The following is a 23,854-nucleotide window of genomic DNA, read 5'->3' on the forward strand; positions in this document are numbered from 1 at the left end:
CTGCACAAACCCCAGAACAAGCCTGATCAGTGCATGGTTTTATGGATGTCAGCACACAAAAAAACCCCAAAGCACTCCCTGACTGGTGGTGCAGAGAATGTTGGTGGCAGGGGGGGATGTGCGGGGCTGTACAAAGCTGAGAGCAATCAGACAGTTCACTCTTCTTTTAAGAAGTGTTACATGTCCAGGCTGTGGTACTCCGGCTCCTTTCAAAACCTGTCAGCTTAAACAATCCCTGCGGCACACATCCCTTTCCTCCAGTCCTATTTTTCCTGCGTGCCGTAAGAGCTGTTCTGTTCCACCCCACAGTCAGCACTGAGATTTTTATATAAATGGAAGTTACTGAAATGATTCGTGACCACTTCATTATCGCTGCTGTGCCGGATGATAGGGGTTGGAGCGTTTTTGGTACCTATAGAAATCTCTTTGGATGGAGGGAGGCAGGTAACAGTCTGGGCTGCCTCCAGCAGAGGGAAGTGGTACACACGCACTTCCCAGCGTGCTCCGTCCTGCCGCTGTGCAGAGCAGCCGGGAAAAATGTCACGTCTTGTGTTTGCAGAGCTGAAATTTCCCCCCCCCCGCCCCGCCAACACGAACGCCTAATTTAATCCCTTTTGGTTCCTCGCCACAATGGTCCTACCCTCCCTTTCCCTCAGACCAAGAAGTGAGGTGTCTCCCAGCTGACTCTCACGTACACCCCTCTGCAATAAGGCTTAGGTAGAGAGTGTGTTTTAAGTCCCAAACACAGTTTTGCTTTTAATGTAAGGTTTTAATATTGTATTCCGGAGGCTGCTTTACACCGGGTTGTCTCTTCTCTGAAACTCATCAGCTGGGATGATGGAGGGACACACTTGAAAGGTCTTGGGCTCGTAGAGGTGGTCCCAGCGCCACCTACAAGTGAGTCCGTGTGAGGATGCACACTCATATTCCCGCACACCAACACACAGGAACAGGTTGGAACAGGTTGCCCAGGGAAGTTGTCAATGCCCCATCCCTGGAGGTGTTCAAGGCCAGGTTGGATGAGGCTTTGAGCAACCTGGTCTGGTGGGAGGTGTCCCTGCCCAGGGCAGGGGGTGGACTAGATGATCTTTAAAGTCCCTTCCAACGCAAACCTTTCTGTGGTTCTGTGATTCTGTGAGCTGAAGGCTGCCCAGACACATAGTTGTGGGGGGGTTTCCCTCTCCTTTTGCTTGTCACACACACTCACATCTCACTGTCACAGGGTCCCTTTTGGGTGTACACACACACACACACACGCCTACACAAACTGAACAAAAATGCACTCACGTCTCACATGGAAGAAATCCCTTGACCACTTCTCCTTGGCAGTTATACACTTTTAAAATACATTTGACTCTCCCCTTAGCTTCTCTGCCTTTAGAAAGAGTGGAAGCCTGCTGGAGATTAATTTATGGGGAAGATAATGTCCTTAACCTACACTTCCCTGAACTGCCTTAATACTGTTTGCAAGGCAGCCAGATGACTTTGTCTCTCCCTCACCCGATCTAGAGCTGCAGGGAGGCAAGTTTTGCCTCAAGCTTTCAACCTTCTGATGCACGGATTTTCCACGCTGAGCTACAGTAGGTGGGTAACAAGAAGATCCTATTAAGGTGAAATCAAGTAGCAAAAGGATTGTCAGCTCAGCAAATCAGAAACATATAGTACCTATCCTTCCTTCACCGCATTCCTTCCTGCTCACTACAAGAAAGAAAGAAGGGGGAAAAAAAGAGGTGAAGAGGGAGAAAAGAGCAACAGAGAGCAGTAGCAGCACTGGCAACGTCTTGATTTCATATGCAGGGAATTAATCTTTGCTGCTAAAGACACAGCCTCTTTAATGAAGAGGCTGCTGCAATATCATCGCAACAACTAGCAACCCACATGTTCGATTACAACAGGTTGAGCCAGTGCACGCTCCCCTGTGCCACACTCAGAAAAAAATAAATCAAATGTCTGTACCTGAGGCTCCTTCATTTCCTACGCAGAGATCTACTTTAATGCAGGCTTTTCACGGTACCTTTCTTTGCCAAGAAGGGGCTGGTGACGGCTTATTTACCTACTTACCTGTCCTTGAGCTATGTGGCTTTTATTTGTATAAATTAAACCGGCTGTTTCAAGTGATGCTTTTAGCCTCTTGAGTCTGGATCTAATTCTCAGAAGAGTTTTTGCTTAAAACCTGTTTTTCAAGTTTTCAACCAAATATCGACAGTCTGCAGGATGCAGTTCTCTTAAAGGACCTTGTTGCCTATGGGTAAGAAAGAACGTCATCCTATCTGGCTACCTTGCCTGCTTTTAGATTTCCTGTGTATTTATGACACTCTAAAAGTGGAATGAGGGCTTGCTAAAACAAGGAAACTCGTCTTTTTCTGTTAAGTTGCTTTGCTTGTTTGCTGCGCGTGACTATGATTTTCAGCTGCTGGGAGATACTTTAAATCCACTGCTAGCAGATATGTTTATTTTTTTAATGCTGTAATAGAACTTGTAATATTCCTGAGTGGGTACACACATTTGCTTTGCTTTGTGTGACTGATTCCCTCTTCTAGGACATTGGTGGCAAATACTTGAAAAATTCATATATTTAGGAAGTTTGATTTTAGCAGAGGAAAAGCAGAGGAAAATCTCCGTATCTGGTTTTGGCAAGGGGGGGGCTGTTTGTCCTTTATTTTCCAGGATCTCAGCAGCAGCAAAATTTCAGAGGCCAAATGCTCATCTGTGTGAGCTGACTTTTCTTTCACGCAAAGAAACCTGTGGTTCATCAGAAAAGCTGGCTGTTGTTATGGATATGGGGTGATTTATTTTTTCCCCATGTGTGCCTAGGAGAAGAAATACAAAAACTCATTGCACAATAGAAAATTATTCCCTAAAAATATGTGCAGGAAGATGTCTTTTCTTTTTTATACGCTGTAGAAAGTTTTAAAGATGTTGACCCAAGCACATTAAATCAACATGTATTAGATCCGGCAAGCTGCGATAGTGAACTGTTCTTTATCTGTAGTTTAATGTTTGTTTTTTTTCCCCATGGTATGCATTATCACTGTGTTTTTACATACACACACACATTTTGCGGGGGGCGGGGGGCGAGAGGAAAGCATAAGGATGGTAGAGAGCAAAAAAACAGAGGTCCCTTTCGTTGCTGGAGTTGCCACACGTTCATGGGGAACAGGGTGCAATAGATGCCATCAGAGCTCTCAGCGATGCTCGGGACAGAAGTAAAGAGAAATATCCCAGCTCAGGCCCTGGTTCAGAACTGTTTGGTCACTGTTGACTACTGTGGGTATGTAGAGCTCATCGTACACCACGCTGGGCTCTCCAGCGACTGCAAAATGATCCGTGACTAGAGATCTGCATGTTCCGCCCCGAGTAAATTCAGGATAGTTCTGTTGCAGACAAGGGGTTTATTCCAGATCTGGTCTGATGCACCTGAAATCAGAATTTGGACTTAAATAGAATAGTTATTATTAATATTATCATCACTGCTATTATCTCTATGTAAACAAAATACCGCATACCATGACGAAACTTCTGCTTTTATCTCTCTTTGTAATGCCCCAAATCCTGTAATCTAATTGTTACACATCCTTGCTCAAAAGAAAGGCTCAAATATTAGCTTAAGGTTGTAATAGCAATTAGCACTGCAGAAGCTTAAGCTATCTGTGTAGATCACAGGGTTTGCTTACCACATATTTTATCAGTAGGTTATCTTGGGCACCTTATCATCTGATGCTGGAAATCCTGAATTCAGCTGTTTTTTTAGGTGTCTGTCTGTCCTCAATGTTTGCCCTGTGTGTTTTATGCTATGGGTGAATATGCGTTAAACACAGAAGGGAACGTAAGGGATAAGGGAGTTGGGGGAAGGGGAAAACAAAGTGTTCTGGGAGTGGAATGGTACTAAATAGTGACAAAATGTATTTGAAAGAGGAATGGCAGTGGGATTTGCTTAACTGATAGTAGGACTGAGCCAGAAGTAGGTTTTCATTCTCTGCTGTCGGACCAAGGGTAATAATTCACTCCCGAGCACGGCGCCTGCCAGCTGGATGCGGAGGTGAGCAGAGCAGCTCCGCTGCCACTTACAGCAGGGAAATTCCCGCACCAGAGATTTGGAGACTGGATGCTCTGACTTTGACACTGTGGCAAATTTACTGCATGCCTTTTAAATTGAACTTTTGAAATGTAATCCAATTTGTCTTCTGCTGCCTCTGTTTGTTGGCTGTGGAGAGGGAATAATAGGGCTCCTTCCACAGGTTGTTCTCTGCTTGTATCTGTTTTTTCTGCTCTTTCCTTAATGATTCTCTATTGATAACCATCTGAAACAAGGTATTATGGGGACTTTCCTTTTAACTTGAGTGGTTGTTCTTAGTCTCTGAAGATAAAGGAGAAGGAAAGTCCTCACTGGAGAACCACAGAATGGTTTGGGTTGGAAAGGACCTTAAAAATCTTCTAGTTCCAAACCCCCTGCCCTGGTCAGGGACACGTCCCACTAGACCAGGCTGCTCAAAGCCCCATCCAGCCTGGCCTTGAACACCTCCAGGGATGGGGCAGCCACAGCTTCCCTGGGCAACCTGGGCCAGGGGCTCACCACCCTCACAGCCAAGAATTTCTTCCTGATATCCAATCTAAATTTCTCCTCCTTCAGTTTAAAACTGTTACCCCTCGCCTACCACTGCACTCCCTGATAAAGAGTCCCTCCCTGTCTTTCCTGTCGGCCCCCTTTAGGTACTGGAAGGGGCTATAATGTGTCCCCGGAGACTTCTCTTCTCCAGGCGGAACCCCCCCAACTCTCTCGGCCTGTCCTCACAGCAGAGGGGCTCCAGCCCTCTGATGATTTTTGTGGTCCTCCTCTGGACCCGTTCCAACAGGTCCATGTCCTTCTTATGTTGGAGCTAAGTCCATCCATGTCCTCCAACACAGGAGGAACAAAGTTGCTCTGTTAGCAATTTCAATCACAAGTCCCTCCTCCACAACATCATACCCTCCATCCTTTCTTTGCTCTTTGCTTCCCCACTTCAATAACATGGTTTTCTCTTTGACCTCAGCCCTCGACGCATCTTCATTTCCATTTTTTGTCTACCCTCGTACACACATATTCCCTCTACAAGGGGCTCCTCTCCTCCTTTGCTGTCTGGCCAGATGAGTTGTGTGAAGACCCAAGAAGTCACTAGCAGGTAGCTGGGCTGGCCAGTTTGCACGTGCTGACTGGCCAGCTGGCAGCCTGAGCCCAGCAATTAGCTAACGAGCTTATACTGCCGCCTTTCACTCAAACGAGCTGTGCTTTGTCGTTCTCTCCCGCACCACTGATTTTCATAAAACATGTGGGATGTTTATATCTTTTAAGCTTTTGCCCCTCCAGAGAACAGGGTGAAATTAGCCACCAGGTTCAGAATATATTGCTGGGTGCAGGATTGACAGATGGGGAGCCAGATGGACAGACAGCACTCCTATAAAAGCCTTATTTCCTTAGGAAAAGAGGCCGTCGGACCTAAGCACTACTAGTATGGGGTTATAGGATGGGGGGATTATGACCCTCATTAACAGATGTCATGTGTCAGGCACTTCTGCAGAGAGATGTACAGGAAAAGTAAGTGAAGTACCTTATTTTGTTTTGCAGGTGTGAGTTTAAGTCCCGTTCTGTCTTCAGTAGATTCACAGCAAACTGGGGTAGCTACTCCTTCAAAAGGGAAAGGAAAAGGAAGGGAGATTTGTCACTTGCTCCATTACTCCTTTGTGTATTGTCATTTAAAGGCATTCATGTGGCTTTTCTTAATCCGACCCAATAGGCTCATGAAACCTTTTCTGATGGTTTTCTTTACCCAGCTCAATAGGATAAATTAAATAGCATATTAAGACTGTAGTCTCTCATCCTGCAAATGACTGAACCCATGCTCTGACCCAGTTGCACTCCGAAAATGGCTGGATCAGACATGATCAAGCCTAACAGGCACCATAGCCTGTATCTGGGGATTTCAAACAAGAAAAAAGACGATTTTAAAATCTACTGTCTACTGAATCCTAAACCCACAACTTAAGCATCACTCTCTAAAGCTGCAGTCTCTAAATGTGAAAATGTAACAGCAAAAATTCAACCTCTGGGGTTTAGCAGTAGTGGTGTACAGTAGAAGTTCAGGTTTTGGACCTTGTTTGGTTCTTGTTAGACTCATGATTGAGTACCAATCTACAGGATCAACTCCTTATTCTATTTAGCCTCTTAGATACAGATGGTAAATTTGGTAGCATCCCTCCTCTGTACCATCCTCTGGCCCCTTATGAGAGGGGAGGTGGGGATGTGAGGTGGGGAGTGTAAAGGAAGCGAAAGGTGAAATGCCATAGTTGGGCAGATTGTCACGTGCAGAGTTGATGCGAGAGCAAAATCAAGCTCCGGTGTTTATCAGCTTCCAGCCAGGAAAGCGGGGGGAACCCTTGGTTGAACCCGATTTCATGCTTGAAGAACTGTTGATCAGCAAGGATGCTTTGAGTTGTCCTCCCTGCTGTGTTTATCTGAAGTCTGGACGCTTGTTTGTAGACGTTGACCGCAGTGTGGGGCAGCCCTGACATGGAGAGAGTAAAAAGTTTCAGAAAGTAATGTCACTCGCTGCATTACTTACAATTTTATTCCAATTTGCAGGATAGCTATGAAAACATCTCATGCTCTTGATGCTGTGCATAAAGTCATCACATCTAAGGGTATGCAGTACAATAAAATAAGCACAGATGCCACTGGAGCATTTCAGAACAACTTTCACTCCACATTTTCCAGTAATCTGATGCGCCTTCGATATCGAAAGCTTTATAATCATTCTTCTTTCTTTTCTTCCACTGAAAAAGTTCCTCTCTAAAAAACATCAGGTCCAATCTTCAAAAATATTCACTGACTTCTGAGGGATGTTCTCATGTCTCTGAGTTCTAAGTTAGTGTAGAAAATTTACTTATGTAGGACGGCAATCCAAATAATCTTATTTTATCTGAAAGTATATAAAGGTCATATCAAAATTTCATTGGAGCTCCATCCTGGGAAAAAGAAGTTGCTTGCTTATGAAATTCTGTTATAAATGAATTTTGCATCTGGTCCTGCAAATGTACATGACTGTTTCTTTGTGACCCCTTGCAATGAATAAAGGCAAGCGACGTGAGTAGAGATGTGCAGGATTAGATCCATTGCTTCTTATATTTTTTTTTTTTTCCCCATGGCATTTGAATGATAAAAGACCAATTTCTGCCCTTGCTTAACCTCCAGCAACCCCACTGATTTCCCTGTTCATTCCAAATTGTAATGAATGACTTTACACACTGGAGCCCTTTTATTCTCTCTCTTCCAGATTGAGTGTCTCAGCCCAGACAATGGGCTCCTGCCTACACGAGTGTACGACTGGGATAAAACCACTGACTCTACCAGACGTGCTCCATCGTGACTGAGAGCCGAAGACCGTCTGTGATACATAAACTTTAATGGAGTGTAAGCCAGGGAAAAGCATGCAAGTAAGCACCATTTTTAACTCCTTAGCAGAGTTTGTGTTCGTTATCAGCCCTGACTCATGGTTTTACATCGGGTATGTATTAAATATCGTTGTACTTGCACTACGTGTATCTATCTGAGATAATTATGGCTATTGTAGTACTGGTGGGGCTTACAGTCTTTAGTGCATTTATCCTCACGACATCTGATAACGTGAGGAAGTACTTTTATCTGTATATTATATAGGGGAAACTTAAGCCTAGATAATTTTCTGCTACACTGGGGAACTGAACCTGGATTTTCTGAGGTGAAAGCTAGAACTCAAACTGTTGGTCTGTCTTGATGTAAGCAGTACAAATAGGCACAGAGAATAGCACTTCTTGTAAACTGGGGATACTGAACTATTTGGTCGTGATACAGCAGACATGATAAATTGCTTACCGTTAAATTAAGTGTTTGGGAATTGTCACGTAGCTACGGAGAGGCTATGCTATTATTAATGATGCACAAGGCATATATTTCAGCTTATTCTTCCATATCCATATTGACTCTGAAGTGTAAACAATAGTACAAACTAGATTTTGCCAGTAAACTAACACAATTTATCTGGAGGACAGAGCAGAAAGCGGGAGGAGAGCCCGATTGCTCCCTGTTCGTGTGCGGTGGCGTGTCTGCTGATGGACGCGGTCCAGGCAGGGGACAGAGGAACCATTGATGCTATTTACTTGTCTGGTGAGGATTCACTGAGACAGGCTCTTGCTTGAGCCCTACGAGATTAACAAGTGATGAAAATGTGTATCAGTGCCAGTAATAGTACTCAGATCTGTTGTGCCATTACAAGCTCACCTTTTCTTTGTAATCATGCAATAATGTACTTACTTTGCCATCTCAGAGGTCAACGATTGGTTCAATGTGTGGAAAGGAGATGCCTGAAGTGAAGGTGTTGGGGAAGTGGGGGGTCTATTCTGCTGTCTCAAGGGTCATTCTTTAAAGGGGGAAGGAGGTGTCTCCAGTTCAGACTGTTCTTTTAGTAAGACCAGGGCTGTCTAAGAGTGAAATAACTGGCTTTTCATTTCCCGAGAGCATCTAGCATTTGAATGGGACAAATTCATATGAATTTTGCTATTGCACACACATAGGTCTGGAGCGAGTCATTTAAAGTTAGTCAAGATAGGTGGCCTTATTGGAGAATAAGGAGATATTACACAGTTGTCTAAAACAGCAGATTTCATCAGAAAAAGTCTCCTTCACAATGAGATTATGGCTTGAATATGAGTGCCTTCCAAGTTTTATTTGATTTCAAATATTGTTTGATATGCTATAGTATTTCATTGCAATTTAACAGCAATTCCCATTCACATAGCTATTCTAAATAGGTTCTTATATGTACCTATTACCTTGGTAGCCAGGTTTCTATATCAAATCCTGAACATTTCATTATTATTAAAAATATAAAAGTCATCTACTCCATCCATTTTGTACGGTGAGGTGGGCAAAATTGGATGTGAAGTCACAGTGCAGTAATAGGGTAATTATTGTTTGGAAGTTCTTCTAATACACTTATGGCCAGTTGTATTGAAGATGTATTGTATTACAGTTGTTCATGGCCATTTTATCATGTACTGTGGATTAAGAAATATTCTAACCTATCCCATGGATTTAAAAAAAACATACTTTAAATTTTTCGAGAGGAAAATATGTCTATGAAAAGGCGTAATTTGATCCTCTGGGCAATTTATACTCTTCTTGATATGATCTGCACTGTCTTGATGAAGCTCTTCTTCCTCTTTCATAAGACATCAGTGGAATTTCCGGAGACAAAAGAGTCTTCATTCTACTTCATCAGAATGAATTAACTAGTCTCTCGTTTGAAGTTGGCCACATATGGTATATGCAGCATGTTTACACAATACCAGAGCACTTACTTGAAGAACAAGCGTCTTCCAATGAAGTGGCCTCCTGAAATGCTTTCCATAGTTTGTTGTTTCGGTTTTTTTTTTCAAAAAAAAGGAAAGGACACACTGACAGAGTTGAAATATAAATAATTCATAGGGAAAAAGAAAATAATAGGCTTAGGAAAGGGACAATAGAGACCTATACACTTACAGGACCTTCCATCTAATTGCCTATAAATAATTGTCTTGTACATATTACCCACAACAAAGCATGGTCCCTGACAGTGTGATAAGCCTGGATGTCAGCTGCAGAGCTCAGCTGCTGTTTGTAAATGGTCTTAACTGTGCTCTTGATTTTTCTGTGCTTACTGTATATAGTTTTGTTTTATTGGCACTGTACTGTAAGCATATTCTGCACTATGCAAATATAAGAGCTGAGAAGCATATGGGCCGAATCCTGCAACACTCGCTCAGGCAAATGTCCAATTCTCTTGATGGGAACTTTCCCTGAGTAAGCAGTAGGAGCAGACTCTCAACGCCATCGTATGCCTCCCCTGATTTCCCAGGTAGACAACAGACACTGGTACTTTGCAAACAGGGAAAGGAAAGGCATAAGACCCGGTACCGCAGGTAGATGCTCAGTTCTGTCTTCCTGAAGCCCTGAGATCCACTGAGATGTTACAAAAGGCACAGTCAAGATAGAATGACCCTCTCCAGCCTTTAGCATCCTGCTAGAGATCAGCTAGTAAAAGGAAAGGCCCTGTAAGTGAGAACACTTCTCTGTCCCCACTAGAGTCCACCTCATGGTACCAGCAGTGGAGACATCTCTCTGAGTCAACGCAGACTGAGTTAAGCTGCATATATCCTTGGACTGAGGAGGAAGAGGAGGGAAATCCTGCTTTTTACAAAAACCCCCTGTGATTTCTGCTCCACCACCCTGCTCAAGAGCTTTGGCAGAGAGACATAACATAACTCGTAGTGGAAACTTCAAGATTCATCTCTGCATCTAGTTCTGGTTCAACCCTGCCATCCATCACACAGCAATGAGGTTTCAACCCTCAACTGTGCAGGTGGCTAAAAGCTCTGTCCCATATCCTGATCTCTGTATTACATGGCCCATTCTGCAGTGACAAGGAACGTGTTGTGGACTTCAGGTCCAAGTCCTACAAAAGCTCACGCATGCTTAACTTCTTGTTTAACACCAGTTTTGTCTACGCTGCCCATGACAGCCTGATATATTTTGGAGAAGCTGGATTTCTTCAATCTAGCTACCATGGGAACCAGTGCACCAATGATGCCGTAGTACAGACTTCAGCACAAGCCCAACAGGGACCATGGCTACACACCTGGGGCTGCTAAAGTGTGCTGAAGACTGGGCTGTGTGTTTTCACTGCTAATGTCATCCCTAATAGCTAGATTAATGTTAGTAGTGGCACCCGTATCTTCCTTTGTCCTGCAGCCATATCTTTTCAGCAGCGCCTGATTGGAAACTTAAGCTGCAGCCCTTACTCATGTGCCTCATCCTCATCCGCCTTTAAACCAAAAATGACTAATTCAAATACAGCCTTAAAGGTCAAACCCTCCGGACCTGGTTTTGCAAACCCTTTTGTACATGGCTTTTCCCTTTGCCTACAAAAAAAAAAAAAAAAAAAAAAAAAAAGGCAATTCTCATCAGGAAATGTTGGCAAAAAGGGTTTAATTACAGAAATCATTTTGCTCCCTATGGAGAAAGCATGAAGAATGGCATATTTCCACATTTGAATTGCACATTCATCAAGAAAAGAGTGATTTCCCCTTAAGAATGTGCTGGAGGAGTAGAAAAGAGCATTGAACCCCGGGGTGTGTATTATTTTATAGTCTCTGAAAGGCAAATGGTTTCACTTCCATTGATTAAAATATGTGAGGTTTTCCCTCTGGATTACCCTCCTGGAAGTGTGAAAAAACCCCCACAAAACAATCTTTAGCAGTGGCTGTCAACTGGTGCAGCATCTCTTGGTCAAGGGCTCGCCTGACCAACCAATGACACTTCTGCTGCTGAACTTCTTCAGCAAGAAAACTTTGACCACAGCAGATGTTGCTACTTTTTGGCTTGATGAATGGTGACTTGACGATAGGTGTTTTCATTGCCTTGTTGGAGCAAATGTCAATATGGAAACACAACCCGACATCAGGACTATTAAGTGCTAATTTGAGCGGCAGCTCCAGGACTTGCTCTCCTTGTGTCCTAGCACACAAGGTCTAATAGGCTCATGCATTAGTCTTTTCAATCACCTTGTTCCGCGGATGTAGCTTCTTTACAAATTCGGCAAAAACACTATTTGGAAGGGAGTTTGACTCTAATAGGCTCTGCTCTCAAGGAGCCTTTCCGCTGTGCAAAGCTACTGTGGTGCAGGACACTATGGCAGGCTGGTGAACATTGACATTTGGAAATTTATATCTTCCTAAAATATGTTCCAAATTGGTATGCAGCACACTTCTGCAACCACAGTAACTCCCTGTGAATTGAAACAGGGGGATTTTCCTAAGCAAAGTTGTTTTTTCCCATTAAATTACTATTGTGGGTTGTTTTCTTTTTTTTCTTGTTCCAAGAGCATCATTGTCTAGTTCAGTTAACAGGGAAAGGCCAATTACACAAACAGTGCTGATCTGTTACACTCGGATTTACCAACCAGAATTCAAACAAACACCATTCTACTCCACACTTGGGTTTACTGGTTTTCGTTTAACAAAGTTGTTGGAGTTTAAAAAATGAATAAATGGCTGGAGCGAACAGGCTGCTCAAACGGAAGAATTTCAAAACTGCAGAAAAGTACCGCAAACAAGTAAGAACACTAAGAACAAGAAAAAGCAAAAGTTATATGCGATTGGGAGGGAAGATGTTCCATTTCCTTTCTAAAATCAAATGCAAACTGCTCATGTGACTGATTTAGTATTGAACAAGAGAGGGAAAATTGCCTCTTGGCATTTAAATGGAAATGTTTCTTGTTCAGAAATTTTGGAAGCTTGCATACTGTATGATTTTTGAAAGGCTTATACAATTACCATTGAATTTGGATGTGGTCTATTCCTAACAATATATATATTTCTCAATTAAACTTTGCCCTTCCAGAGACCTAAATTACCTTTATCTAGAGTCTAGATTCCTGATGTGGAATATATTCCAGAGGCAATAAGGCCAATGCAAATGTATTTTTATTTTTAATATGTATATCTGAAAAAAAAAACAACAGTGAAGAGCAGCAGCTATTGTGCAAAGCAGACCTTTATGTCAACTCTGCTGCTTAAGATTACGTTCTGATTTGCTGCGCACCTTTTTACCCTGATTTCTGGGTTTGGATTAAAACACAGTCTTACCTCCTGCTTTCCACAAAAGCTGGAAATTTGAGGACAAGGGAAAAAAAAAAGAAAGGCTGATTTAAAGGGCTGCCATGAGAAGGACAATTCCCACGTAGCTCAAAGCACTGCTTGAAGTACTGCAGTCCATTATGTTCAGCACTCTTCTTACAATGTGGCTTTAGGGCCTAATCCAGTATTGCTCCAAGATTTCTGATGCCAACATAAGCCCTGTAGAGACTGTTGCTGAAAAGATTTGCAGGAGTAAATTTTGAGGAGGGACTTGAAACAGAGAAGTGTGATTATTTGGTGAATGAGAAAATGACGGGCTGAGTGTAAATGGCAACAGGTGATGAATCCTGGCAGGGACACGTTACCTGGGACTTGCCCAAGGTCGGGCAGTGAAGCAGGACCTGCCACTTAACACCACCACAACCCTTTCTCCCTTCAGACCGTGTTGAATAGCATCTTTATATAGCCCTAATTTCCTGTCGCTACAGTTTACAAACAAAACAAAACAAAACAAAACAAAAAAACCAAACCCAACACCCACAAATATTTAAAGGCAGAAATTTATATTCCTCACAAAGAAGTAGCCTTAAATTATGCAACTGAAATTCTTCAGGCCTTCTTCCTGAGAATTTCATTTTAATTATTAAACAAAATTATGTCATAGTAATAATGATGAAATCTCCTGACACCACTGTGGATGGTGCTCCCTTACCCCAAAAGCAAGACATCATGCAAGTTGCCTAACTAACGTCAGGGAAGGAACAGAAGTTTCCCCCTCCTCATCACATGTGCTGAAGTTGGAGCCCACCTGACCCCAGGAAGAGCGATTGAGGCTCACCAGGGCCAGGACGTGAAGGCACCACCGGAGGCAGCTCTCCATCCCATCCTTGTCCTGATGTCCCTCTCATTCACCAATGCCCATCCCGTCTCATCCCCGAGCCTATTCCATGCCTACGCTCAACTCATACCCAAGCCCAACCCATGCCTATCACATGCCCAAGCACAGCCACTCCCCTCACTATTACCTTCTAATGCTTATGTTCACACCCAGCCCATCTCATCACCACACCCATATCCATGCCCATGCCCATGTCTGTCCCCTTCCCATGCCCCTGTCCATCCCCTCTACAAGCCATGTCCATCCCCACCTCACCCCACATACACATTCACCTCCTCTCCATGCCATGCCCATGACCATGCCTATGTCCATCCCCTCCCCATGCCTAGGCCATGCCCAGCCCTTCCCCAGGCCCATGTTATAGCCATGCCTTCCTTATGACCCTCCATTCCCCATGCCCATGTTATAACCACGCATTCCCTAAGCCCATCCTCTCCCCATGCCCATGCTATGCCCAGGTCCATACCCATGTGCCTGCCCAGCTCCGCCTCATGCCATGCCATGCCCGTGCCTCAGTCCTTCTCTGTCCCATGCCTATGCCATACCATGCCATGCCATGCCAAGCCCATGCCCCATGCCCATATCCACCCCCCCATGCCACACCCATGTCTATATCTACCCCTGCCCATGCCTATGGCATGCTCATGCCCATGCCTACGTCCTCCCCTGCCCCAGTAACCAGCTCCTCCCCGTGTCCATGCCATGCCCATGTCTATTTTCTCCCCTGCTCCATGCCTATGCCATGACTGAGTCATGCCCATGTCCATGCCTGTGTCATGCCCATGTCCATGACCATGCCCACCTCCTGCCCATGTCCATGCCATGCCCTGGCCTATGTCCACAGCTGCCCTATGCCTCTGCCATGACTATGGCAGCCCATGCCTATGTGTCCGTTCCCCCCTCCCATACCTTTGCCATGCTCATGCCATGCCCATGTCCACCCCATGTCCATGACCATGTCTATGTCCCCCCTGCCCCACGTCTTTGCCTATGCTATGCCCATAAGCATACCTAGCTCTTCCCCATGTCCATGCCATGCCAATGCCCATGTCCATGCCCGTGCCCATACCTAGCTCTTCCCCATGTCCATGCCCATGCCCATACCTAGCTCTTCCCCATGTCCATGCCATGCCCATGTCCATGTCCATGCCATGCCCGTAACTAGCTTTTCCCCATGTCCATGCCATACCCATGTCCATGCCCATGCCATGCCCATGCCCATACCTAGCTCTTCCCTGTGTCCATGCCATACCCATGTCCATGACCATGCCTATGTCCCTCCCTGCCCCATGCCTATACCATAACCATACCATACCGGTGCCCATGCCCATTCCCATCTCATACTGATGACCATCTCCCCTCCACGCCCACGCCACCCCATGCCCCTTCCCACCCAAAGCCTATATCCTTGCCATCCCCATGCCCGTGCAGGAGCCCCCCCCATCCCCTCCCGGCCGCATGTGTGCCTGTCATTCCCAGCCCGGGAGCGCCGGCTCCTGCCTCCCATTCATGTAACCTGTGTGTGTCTCTCTTTCTCTCTGTGTGTAACAGCGAGAGGGAGAGAGAGAGCGAGGCAAGGAGAGGAGGAGGAGGAGGGGGGAAGCTTTAAATAAAGCCTTTGGATTGCAGCTGCTTATTTTGGGCAGTCCTACCAGGGACGATTCCTGCCAGGAAAGAAGCTTGGACCGGTCCTTTTTTTTTTTTTTTTTTTTTTTTTTAATTATTTATTTTGATTTTGATTTTTTTTGGGGGTGGCGGTGGTGTATTGCCGAGCTGCCTGCTGAGATGAGCGCCGGTGCCTGGCTGTAGTTGCCCACTTTGGGATCGCTGGACACATAAGTGGCATTTCGGTTGGGGGGGGAAGTCTGCAGACATGGTAAGCTTTGCTTTTTGCTCTGAAAAGTGCATTTGTGCGATCGCCTCCCTCCAGTTTTCCCTTCCCCCTTTCCTCTTCCCACCGAGCAGGCAGGCACACGGGTTGGGGCTGGGGAGAAGCTCCCTGAATCCCTGGGTTTTTTTTTCCTCCCCACCATCCCTCCTTCTGCCCAGCTTGCTTTTTTTCTGCCCCCCCCCCCCCGCCTACCCCCCCCCCCTTCTCGCATCCCAGCCCTTGCTGCTCCCTCCGCGGACAGTTTGCAGCAATTCAGCAGGAGGCGAAGATGCTGCCGGAGGCTCCCGGCTGGGGCGGTGGGGACCAGGCACCCTCAGCCTGGCGAGACCTTGCTCCAGGGTGTCTTTGGGGTGGCTTTTCCCACCCAACACCCCCTAACCACCCCCCCCCCACCCCACCCCCCCCGCGCAAAACCCTTCCCTCTGCGCCCCGAGCGGTGCGGCTGTGCTTGGGGGGGTGGGGGGGAAGGCAGCAGTGCAGATTTGGAGGCACTGGAGCAAGGATGCAGCTTTAAGCTCAATCGGTGTTATTTATGTAATAGGGAAAGCGGGGGGGAGAAAGAAGAAAAGGGGAGGTGGGGGGGGAATAAAGTGGCTTGGTATTTCCGAGCTGCACAAAGCTCCTTTGGCTCTGCCTGAACCCCATGTCCTGCTGCAGGGTGGTGCGTGGGGGGAGTGCGTGTGTCTGTGTGTGTCTGTGTGTGTATGTTTACATTCGGATCTGTGCTAGAGTCAGGGATGGGGAAGGGGTCTCCCATTTTCCACGGGAGGGTGGGTTCGCCTCCAACAGAAAAATAAGAAAAATAAAAAAAAAAAAAAAACGCGCTCGACTGCAACTTGAGTGACAATTCGGTTTCTTAGGCATTAAATGTTAAAGCCCTGCTTCCAGCCGTGCCCGGCCGATATTAAAAGCTCCCCTCAAATAGTGGGGCATTTGAGAAAAGATGCTAGAGTGCCTGGGAGAAATGCAGTGGTTCAGACTCGTGCCCACATTCTCAGCAATTTGCATTTTGAAATACAAATTTTGGCTGTTGAACAGAAAACCAGGCTGCTACCAAAGGGCATTTTTTTCTTGGTAATTGTTTTGCTTAAAAATAGATGTATTTTCTTGGTCTAATATATCTAGGATATTTGACTTTGAAAGAAGTGGTAGATAAGGTATGCCAAATCTTTAAAAAATAATAATAACAAAAAATACTTAAAGTATTTACTCTTTCTTACCATGACCATGCTTAGACACTTGCAGTGGTTACAACCATGTAAGCACATGATTTGAAAAAAAATATAAATAAAATACATATTCATGCCACACTCTTCCTTGTCTTATGGGATACACACTCTGAAATACATTTTTTATACAATCAAAACAGAGCTGGCTAAACACTTATTGACTAGATAGACAAGACCTTTCTGCGTCTTGAATGCATTTGCTTATGGCTCTTCCAGGAAAGTTCAATTCTGTATGATTAAAAAAAAAAAAAAAAACAACAAGCAAAACACCAAAACCCTGAATCAAACTATAAAATAATCTCTCCACCTCCACCCCGTCTTCCTTCTCAACTTTTTGCAGTGAAGTTTCGTCTTGAAGGTATAGCTGTGTTATTGTCTGTATTATTTTTTTTTCTCGGAGAAAAGTCCCATGTGAAGGGAGGGACATAAAATGAGAGCAAAAGCTTTGAAGTTGGAAGTTGTCTGTGTGGGGTTTTTTTTGTTGTTGTTGTTTTTCGGTTTTTTTTAATAGGTAAACTTCTGCTGGAGCCTGGCGAGTTGTTAGTGTGCTGCTCCCTGCTCTGGGGGCGCAGGAGTTGGGCAGGGGAACTTGGCAGCTCCCAGCCTATCCCAACCCGATTTCTTTCTCCTTCCCTCACCCTAATAAAATCGCTTACTGGTAGGGTGGCCCCTCCCCTCCTATGGAAAGTGCTCTGCTCCCAACATGTGCACCATATGTGCCTGCAATACCCACGATTTACCATGTACGCCTATACCACACCGGTACCCTGCCATGTGCCCGCCGCACGCCGGGTCTGGCAAGGGCAGGGTATCGGCCATCGGAAACCCCACCGTCTCCCCGCTTCGCTGGGGGAGGCTGGGGCTGAGCCAGTGATTTATATTTAATTTATTTCATTGGCCTCTTCAGAGACAGGCGCCTCCCACTTTGTGTCTCAGCCTGTAGTACTTTTATACGCTTGGGTGGAAAAAACAAGGAGTGTGTATATATATATATATATGTGTATGTATTTAGTACAGTGTGTGTGTGATGGGGGGGTAATAAAGGTAGGAAGATGCATCTCCGTTGCACTGTTTTGCAGTGAGACGAGCCTTCAAAGCAGCAGCTCGCTTGGCTCTGCCTGCTCTACGAGGCTGTAGGAATTTGCTGTTTGTGGCCATTGCGAGCTGCCCTTCCCTGTTAAATTCCCAGCTCCCAGCCCATGCCACGCTGCTGGGATCACTCCTTGCTGGTTTGTGGGCTGGTTCGTGGCCACGAGGATACCTCGCTGCCATGATCCCTTAGGCACGCGGCTCCCAAGCCAGCGTATGGGCAAGGAAAATTAGGGTCTGTGCTGGTTTCCAGCAGGTTTAGGGATGGGGAGGGGAGCGGGAGGTCGCGGTGTGTGGCCAGGCATTTCCCAGGCACGGGAAAATGTTAGGGATCACCGCTCCACACCGGACCACCCTGGGAAAGGGGTCTGCACCCACAGCTGGGGCAGGGAAAAGAGAGGAGGTGCCTTTGCAGACAACCTGTTTCAGTTTATCCCCCTTTCCCCCCAAAAAAGAAAAAAAAAGTCACCAGAATTGGGAATTACTGCCACTGCACTGAGATGTACTGTATTCCTGCAGGGACTCCTGCCTCTGCGCCTCACCCTTCCCATACATACGTGGGTCCGTATCTTTACAAGGGGAGATTTTCAATTTATCTGTCATTTACTTGCATGATCCAGAGAAAAAAAACATCATGTTTTAGTGGAGAAAGAGGGTCTTTGGTGTGGAAAGAGGTTCTCAGGCTGGTCTTTGGCAGGGGAAGGGGGAAAAGGCAAAAAGAGGTGCACGAGTAAACTTCACAGTTTCCTTTTTTATTAGCATGGTCTCCTGGTTTGGAAAGGCTTTTCTGGGGAGAATTTGCTTTCTCTGATTTTAAAGGATAGGGAAAAATCATTGAGAGAAGAGAGTAAAACTGTTCGTTTGGTTTTGGCTGGGGAGGGAGGGGAGATTCCCCCCCCCCCCGATGATTTATTTTACTACATGGATGGAAAAAGGGAGACATTGCTCTGGTTTTGGTGGGTCTGGGGAAGGAGCGAGATTTGCACGGAGAAGTCTGTGGGTTTTTGAAGTCCTTGTTGCTTAATTATTTTCCTTGACTCATTTAAATTAGATGCTTTCCTTTTGTTTTGGTGAGCAGATAGTACGCTGGCAAGAGAAAATGTTGTTCTCTTTTGTTTTACAAAGTGAGGAATTTTTTTTGCTTTTATTTCATTTGATTGGTTTCCTGGAGTGCCTAATAACTAAAATGTTATTTCATTCCCTCTACAACATGTACACTAGTCCAATTAAGAGCTCGCTCTGATTATTTTTTAACCTGGTAGTTTACCATTTCTCCGCTCAGGAGAGTAAAATGTTGAGTCCTTGCACTTTAAAATAGCTGAGATGCTTAAGCAAAACTACCTTTTCCCTGGGAAAGTCATTTCCAGTTCTGTTCAAGTTCCCGCTTGACTGGTTCATTTTCTGACAGAATCACATCCTTGCAAGGAGCAGAACGATGATCTTACGTAACTTGATGTTTCCAGATCAAAAGTTACAAATATTGCAGTAATAGCACGAGGAGAGAGATTTGGCAGGATGAATGTTGCATGACATACGTGACTTCTTATTAGGATTTCAAATCCAGGCGGCTTTAAAAATTCATGGAGGGAAAAAGAAGAACTAAAAAAGATGAATAAACAAAAACTTACTCATCTGATATCTTCTTAAACATCACTTTCTCTTTTCATTTCATCTCTGTAGACACTTGAGGCTTTATTTTTGCTTTTTCAAGCAAACTCCTCTGTGTTTAAGAAACGTGTAATTGTAATATCAAAAAGTGAAGCAGCTTGAAACTCTCTCTCTCTCTCTCTCAGATTTAATTCAAAGAGATGAAACTCTGTAAATCAATGTCAATTCAGATTTAAAGACTGGCTGTTACCTGCCCTGTTACAAGGTCTATCAGCATAGCTTATTGTAACTAAAAGCTAAAATATTCTGTTTCTGCTTTGAACTGACAGATTGGCATTGCCAGGCACTTTGACAGAGTAACACATACCACTTGCCAGTGAATTGAGTATTCGTGGATCCCTGACCGTTATGTTTCCGAGGAAAAGTCTTGTAATGAAATATTTTGAAATATATATATATATATCCTCTTTTCTGTAGATTAAAAGGAAAAAGAATAATGGAGGAATTTTATATCTTAACTATATCAGTATCGCTTGAGGAGTGGTGCTGTAGTGTGGCTATAGGACATATTTCTACTTAGAAATATATAACTTCCATTCTTCTGTGCCATTTCACCATCGCAGTGCTGATAGCCAAATAATTTTCCTAGAAATATATATATTTTTTTTTTTTTTTTGGCCAGTTGTCCTGAATCACTCTTTCTGGAGAATCTTTAAAGTCAGAGGCAAAATCTAAATAAGATTTTGCTTGGCTACGTGGAGTGACAAACACTTCTTAGAGAAAGTTCAAATTTCTTGGGAAGTTTGAGCCTTACTCACGAAAAACCTTATGCCTTTGTACCAAATTGCTGGGAACGGAGCTGTTTGTGCTGTAGGGGGAATTCAAACTTCATCGCATATTGTCCTGCTGGGTATCTGCAGAGGTGATCTTTTGAATGTAAAGATGTCCGTGAAAGCAGCAGGCACGGAAATCTGTGTTCTTCCAGCGTGTTGGCAGCCAGCAGGAGAAAAATGCACTATGGAATGGAGTAGGGCTGGCAGTTAAGTTTCCTATTCCAAGTAAGACTTGCTTTCTAGGATGCGACACATCCTTATTGTTTTTAAAGAGGGAGTAAAGAGAAAGAGAGGAGTTGCTGATGGTTGATTTAGGTGAAGGAGCTCGCTGAATCACATTTATCAGTACATTTAAATGGGGATGATTCAATTAGATTTCACTGATATCTCCTCAGGCTTTAGTGAAGTAGTGTTTGCTACAGTCTAGGAAAACCACTGCAGTCCTGAATCCTGCTTTGCCACCGTAACGACCACTAAGGCACCGATGGCAGATGTGCTACCCAGGCAGCGTTAGCAAATGTGAAAGCAGGAGATGTCTCGCTGCCCATTGGTTTAGGTTTTAGGTGATTATTCAGTGCAGTTTTCTCTTTAAACACAGAGTAGTAGCTGTATCGCTTGCCTGCTCATGTGTTTGCACACACTGAGTCTTCAAAGTATTCTGGAGGTTGATCGGTTAAACAATCAGAAGTTAGAAAACAGAAGGATTAAATCTTATGTTACTCTTTTTAATTCAGCCCTGTGTTATGTACACAATTAGGGCTCACAGGCTTTGCCTTCTCCCCCTCAAATTCCAATAAGTCCACTGAAAATCTTAAGGCCACTTAAAACTTTCAGTCTAGGGCTGTGCCATCTGGGGAATATTGGTTCCATGCAGTCTTTGTCTTCTATACCAAGCTGTACAGAGAGAAAGAAGAGCCAGGATTCAGTCCCTGAGCAGGATGGTCTTCAAGTACAATCTGTCCACAGGAAAGCACAGTCTCAGAGGCCACCAAGTCCTAAACCATCTCATCCACTGGGTCCCCTGGACTTAAATCGCCCAATCTTATAAATGAATTGAACTTCTAAATTAGATAATGGAAATTCTTCAGTATTCTGCCAGTTCCTTTTGAACTGCCTCTGTGTCTTTGGATGCTGAAAACCATTTCGTCCTCACCTACGTAACGTAATGAAGAATAGGAAGGGAGACTTTGGTTAGTCAAAAAGCCTTTAGAAGGAACTGCCAGAAGTGTCTGGAAAAACTGATGGAGCATGAGAGAGGCCAGAATTTGCTTTCTGCTTGTTGATACACATGGTATTGGCTGGTTGGGCTTGGTGCAGCACAGATCCCGTCAGCCGGGAGCGAGAAAATGCTGCTATTTCTAGAAAATTGCCCTTTGTGCAGCTGGGTTTAAGGTGTGATCAGATTTTTGGCATTGGCACAGATTTTTGTGCTAGAAAGCAAAGAACAATCTCAAGAGCCGATCTCACGATGCGTTGCTGCAGACAGAGCTGTGATCGGGGGTTACTTACGGTGCTAAAGCAAAGCAAAGTTCACGCGGCCTTTAATTGCTGTTGTGCGCGTTCGACACGTAAGCAGATCAGACTCTGAGCTATCCAGAGGATCATCCAGAGGTTGCAACACACCTAGCTTCGACACAGTTATGAAATGTTGGGTTGAGATGACTTGCCCGGCATTGCCCACAGTCTCGGGGCATCGTTAGGCTGCCTTAAGCTGAAACACATTCATCCTCATTCCTCCATCCTCTGCTTAGTCACTACAAACCTTCCAGCTCTGCAACGGGCAAGACAGGGATTGTAAACCTCATCTTCTCCTCCCCATTCTCACTACTTCATCTCCAGGCTGGCTTGGATAAAACACGGCCTTGTGAATAGTGACTGCACCGTAATGAAGGCAGACAGGGCATTTAAGGCAGAGTTCATCGTGTTTTTTCTTAAATTCTGAGTCTCCAATATATACTTTTAAATCTTATTATTGATCTGCTAGTCTGGTTTTGTTAGAATTTACTTTTTTTTTTTAAATCTTGCAAAAACTAGTAGCTTTGTCACGTTGCATCATTTTGATATTTGTATGTGTCAATGGCTTAAATTAAGTTGGCTAATCATTTCTCGGTTTCACAGAGTACTCTGCTTCCCTAAAGAGATCCCTCCCAGCCCATCCCTCTCAGTCTGGTCCTCACCTCATCTTCTGCCTTTTCCGTCTCTCTCCTGCGATCTCATTTTCGCCCCTCTAATCCCTGCGCTGCCCCAGCCTCATTCAGCTCCTTCTGGCTGGGAATCGTGCCGAGCACTGGAGAGCGTCACCCATTTCAGTTCTGATACTTGGATGCTGACGTGGCACGTCCCACAGCACAAAGCATCTTGTTTAGTCCCACACAGGTAGAAATGTAAGTGGTGGAAGCTGGCAAATGTGTACAAATGCACCCAGAAGCATGTAGCAACAGTGTTTTTATCAAAGATGTCTAAACTTGGCTAAATTCACACAGATTCACACAAAATTCACTTAAAGAAAAACAGGCAAATTTCAAGTCCTTCCTCTAAAGTCCTGGAGATCCCAGAGGAAGTTATAGAGAGAAAGCTAAAGGCATTTTTTTTTAACATGGGTAAAACAACATATTTTCCCCCAGCCTTGTTCTCAGAATCTGCTGAACTGTTTTGACTGAAATTTTCCAAAAAACTTCAGCCCGAGGCAGACAGCTGGCATGGAAATTTTCAGCCCAAACAATTTGCTTAGTATAGTTATGAGAAACTGCGAATGCTGTTTTATTATTAAAGCTGCCTCACTCTTCCCATAATTGACAGCACTACCAACTTTGCCTTTCCCTAATAAACAGATAACTCGAGATTCTGTTACAAACTAATTTTGTGTTTCTGTGTTCTATAGATATTTTTATATATTGGAAATTTATTATAAAACTGACACATGCATTTCAGCATATGTTAGCAGATGATGCAATCTCAAGCTTCCTGGAAACAAAAGTGAATACAATTAATGAGAATCCCACAAAGCCGCATCAAAGCGATACAACATTGCAGGATTTGTAGAATGGGATTAAAACCAAAGAAATCTCAGGAGATGTTGCATCGACAGAGCAAGCACACAAATTCCCCTGTATCCCACCTTCGGGTTCATGGTCCTTCTGTCAGATGAATTCTGATTTAATAGAACAACATTCTCTCGTAACACTAACCGTTGCTGCAAATCACAGCCAAAAAACAAGGGGGTGGGGGGTGGGGGGGAAGAAAGGGAGGAAACCCTCAAAACTGAAAGAGCAGATAGTTGTATTTTTTGTGTGATCAGCTTTTTTCTTTTTTCATCATCATCACGGGTGACTGCTGAGGCTGTAGTTTCACATCAGAGCCAACTTCAGGACCCATTGCTATGGAAGGAGAGGGCTCCTGCTCTCCTTTTCTGTTCCCCTCCCAGTGTCCTCTCTCTCCATCTCCTGTCCTTCCACTCCTTCTGAATATATCTGAAGATTTAATTCATCAACCCAGGAGAAAACTACCCCTGTCTTTTGCTCGAGATTTGTTTTTGGTTTTGTTTTTTTTTTCTGCTGAGTTAGTGACTTACACTGAGTCAATGTGGTGGGATCACATGGTGAGGAGAAGGGAGAAAGAGGGT

The 23,854-nt window shown here is 44.5% G+C and overlaps 1 protein-coding gene across 7 annotated transcripts in view; it reads left to right on the top strand.

Annotated features, from left to right (window-relative positions):
• Positions 1-23,854, top strand: part of TENM4 (teneurin transmembrane protein 4) — a 1,293,844-nt gene that overhangs the window by 656,896 nt on the left and 613,094 nt on the right. For 6 of the 7 annotated variants that reach the window (XM_063326345.1, XM_063326336.1, XM_063326383.1 and 3 more), the window contains exon 5: positions 7,308-7,467. The gene's annotated coding sequence lies outside the window, so the exon portion shown is untranslated. Of the gene's footprint in view, positions 1-7,307; positions 7,468-15,323; positions 15,459-23,854 lie in introns of those variants that run through there. The other variant, XM_063326354.1, reaches the window with a different exon arrangement.

This window comes from Chroicocephalus ridibundus, chromosome 1 (genome assembly GCF_963924245.1).
Source record: "Chroicocephalus ridibundus chromosome 1, bChrRid1.1, whole genome shotgun sequence".
Classification (NCBI taxonomy): Eukaryota; Metazoa; Chordata; class Aves; order Charadriiformes; family Laridae; genus Chroicocephalus; species Chroicocephalus ridibundus.